Consider the following 4149-nt stretch of genomic DNA (forward strand, 5'->3'; position numbering starts at 1 on the left):
AGTGGTCACCATTAACCATAGACAATGTTACTTTTTCTTACAGCGTAAGAAATATTAACAATTCCTTACATCGTCAATGCGCCATCAACCTTGGGAACTAATATGTTATGTCCCTTGTGCCTCTAGTTACACTGACTCACTTACCCTTCAAACCGGAACACAACAGCACTGAGTACTGTTGTTTGGCGGTAGAATAACTGATGAGTTGGTAACCTACCCAGACCCTACCCGGCCTGCACAAAGCCCTACCACCAAGTAAGTATATATGTATATTGTTAAGAAAAGTTAGTGAAATCGCTTTCTGAACTTAGCTGTCCTTCTACCATGCGCGAAAACGATCAAACATTAATTAGGGCACTTGTATTATGTATCTGTAAATAAATACGCTTGCGTTTGTTTTGATAAAAGTCTAGTCACCAATGTTTATTTCACACACAACTTTATGAGTTTTTTACCCTTATCCAATAACCCAGTTTTTATACTACTTTTTAGTATATCGTACTATCAAGATAATGTATATGAAATACTTCTGCAAACCATTTGGGTAGGGTACCATTCACTTGTCACATTCTATCGTCAAACAGTCATATTTGATCATGGGTCTCAATATTGTGCATCATTAATGTTTATTTATTTATAAATAGCCTGCAGTCCAATTCTGTAGTAATTATTTGTATCTCACTAATGAAATGTTGACAAGCGACTTAGGGTGATACGCAATTTTGATACGTAAATAACCTATAAATTTTATAATGACTATTGTCAAAGTCGCATATCACATTCACTCACTGTTCTTCTTTGAATTTCGAGTTTCTTACAGAATACCTCCACTGATCAAATTTCAGTTACGTTAGCATACCTAACAATCCTAAAATTATTCTGCGCAGGAGTTTGTTCGCAGCACCTAAACTATCTTTGTCTTCAGAGTCAACGGAATACGTCAACTTTCCAACTTTTCAACACTCTTCTAATGTTACTCTCTGGATAGAGAAAATCAATATTTTTTTTATTTTCCGGAGGCAAGATTCAAACCCGGGACCTTATAATTTAGCCACTAGACCAGCGTGACACTTTACTCTTATGAAATTTATCGCTCATATCCGATCATTCTTACAAGGTCGTCGTTATATTTATAAAAGGATATTAATAAAAAAAACTAAAAAAATATATTAAATTATTCATTTTATATAATTATTATTTTCATATCAATATCCTTAAGTTTAGTTCCAAGTTTTATTTAATAAAATATGTGACCTATTTTTATTAATAATAATTTCCTTATAAATGTTTATTATTAAATTATTCCTAAAAACAACCATTAATATTAATAATGAAATGTTTAGTTAAATTTAACATCGAAACATTACAATGTTTAATGTGTCCTCACACATACGCAAGTAAACTCAAATCCGTGTTTGATTTGCATACTAAGCCCAAACCGAATGCGTTCAAGTACAGTAAGCAGAATCGATTTCAAAAAAATAGTGCGTAGAAAAATAGTCTTTAATGTTCAACTATAAGAGTCACGTAGTTATATGTATACGTGGCTGTAGGCGAGGGGGCGCGGGGTGAGAGGCGAAAGCGCTAGTGCGCAAATACGCGATGATTGCATACAATGACATCGCATCCAGGGGACAACTTCGCGGCACGTGTAAGCACAGTAACGAATTGTGCCGCCCAATTTATTCTATGCACTTGCGAGACATTATCACTGTTTTAACGTACTTTTCAAACAATAAATCAATTTTTTTGTATTCGATTTATTTTTATTCGAAAATCGATATCGTTTCATATGTCTCATATAATCAAAATCATGTTAGAAGTTTACTTTTCACTTCATACACTAAAAAGAAATATAAAATTTTCCAATACAGCCCTGTAATCGCATTGTACGATAACGTCATTCACGCACACACGCAAACGATAGCCGAAATTCGTGGATGTATTTTTCTATTCCGCGTTGCTGTGTGCGCCGCAGCGCTGGTGGCGGTGCGACAGATATATAGTTTTGCAACAAGTGAGAGCGAGACAGACGTAGCTTATATAACGCATTATTTTTATAATTAACAAGCAAAAATTGAGAGATACGGCCGTGCGACCCTGGAAACGGCCAGCGACCTTAGCGCACGAAATTTGCACAGATCAGATGTGGGCGACCTCGGGCGACTAGTTGCACGCTGTCCTCACACACACAGGCAAACGAGCTCACACGTGCAATGGGGAAAATTCTCGACTTCCGCGTCAACCAGTTTTCATGCAGCTCGTATCGATCGTAGCACCTGTGTCCTTCTGAAAAACGTAAATACGCCTCATATTCAGTCATACAAACTTACATATCTAGCACGAAACGATTGCTTGCAGAGTTAAAACTTTATTACCGTCGTATATTGATGTTTTATTATACGTTAATACAAGAAAACAACAACAAATAAAAACAATAATGCAGTCTAAATTAATGTCATAAAATTGACACGCGTCAATCAAACGCAGCGTCTATATATGTATATATCGATAATCGAATAAATAATTATAAATACCTCGTTAAAATAGATTTGCATACATCCTTGTAAGTCCTACGACGAGCCGTTGCCCGCTGAACTGTTGTAATTTCCTAGGATGTTAAATCGAATTGTAATTTTATCAGTACACCGAACGTATATTATCAATCGTGGCCGCCTTAGCTCGTGTCACATCCAGAATTTTAATTTAAGCTTCACCGTAACACGACTACCTTGCTAATACGATATTCAGTATAAGGTAGCGTTTTCATTGGCGCTACCGAATCGAATAGTCTGTTGCAGGGAATATAATTTTTTCAACTTTACATATGCATTATAATATTGTTCCTTTAGTTATTTCTTAATTTAGAAAATTACATTTTAAGGAAACAGGTTGAGTTTTTTTCTATAGTATAATGGCAAGGGATCAGTTGTGTTGCCGGCCTTTAACTGAAATTATTATCTACTATTGACAGTGGCTTGTAGACCAACATGGTGAGCAAGCAAGAATACATCTATTCACGAAGGCGCGCCCCTCTACACCAAATTATCGATGTGCATAGTGAGACAGATGCTAATTCTTACAAAATGTCTTAGTACATAATTACAGACCCTAGTTTTCTTTATTCGATATTAAGGCACGTTCAATAACAATATTAAAAATAAGTTATATAGGATGAATAGGAAGTGACTCACGTTGCAACATAGAATTATAAATTTTGCAAATGAAAATATTTGTTCAATAGAAGCAGTTTCGAAATATGATCATTAAAAAGACTTCAAGGGGTACGATAGGATTTCGTTGACACTGACACGTTTTTTTATAACGAACATTAATTTTCTACAATAATTCGTCTTTTACTAAAAGGCGTAAAAATGGCTGAAGGGATTTTAAATAGAAGTAGCTTATACTCTGACCTGCGTGTAAGTGTAATGCTGCGTTAAAAGTAAATTAACTTACTTCTAAATTTGTATATTATCACTTCATAGTATAAAACAAAGACGCTTTCTATGTCCCTATATGCTTAAATCTTTAAACTACGCAACGGATTTTGGTGCGGTTTTTTTTTAATAGATAGAATGATTCGAGAGGAAGATTTTTGTATAATACATGGACAATACAGAAAGAAACACTGATGATTTTAGAAGTTTTTAATGTGATGCTGTAAATAAACAAATTCTGTGGTTGATAATATATCAACTTTGCACCCGAGCAGAGCCGGGGCGGATCGCTAGTAATCACTGAAATAAGGGCAGCCTATAAACGATTGAACTAGTAGGCTAACCTGAATTGGGATAATACTCTGCACTTTTATTTTGTTTTATTAACATATACAATATTTATACATTTCCAAATTAATTGTAGTATTTAATATAAATGGTTACTGTTGTTAAATATATATCGTTAAGGAACTTGTCATTACGGTTCTTGTGACTGTATTCGTGCAATTTAATTATTTCATTATGTTTCGTTCAATTTCAATTTGTGCGAAGTCTTTTTTTAAATGAGTCGTGTAATAAAACCTTTTTTGATTAAAAGAAGAACTTCTAAATAATAACATTCGCTACTTGTTGCATTTGTTTGATTTGACGTCAGAACATTTCGAACTAAGACATAACGCGCCAAAAGAAATATATTTAAAAAGAATAC

The sequence above is a fragment of the Vanessa cardui genome, chromosome 7 (genome assembly GCF_905220365.1).
Source record: "Vanessa cardui chromosome 7, ilVanCard2.1, whole genome shotgun sequence".
Taxonomy (NCBI): domain Eukaryota; kingdom Metazoa; phylum Arthropoda; class Insecta; order Lepidoptera; family Nymphalidae; genus Vanessa; species Vanessa cardui.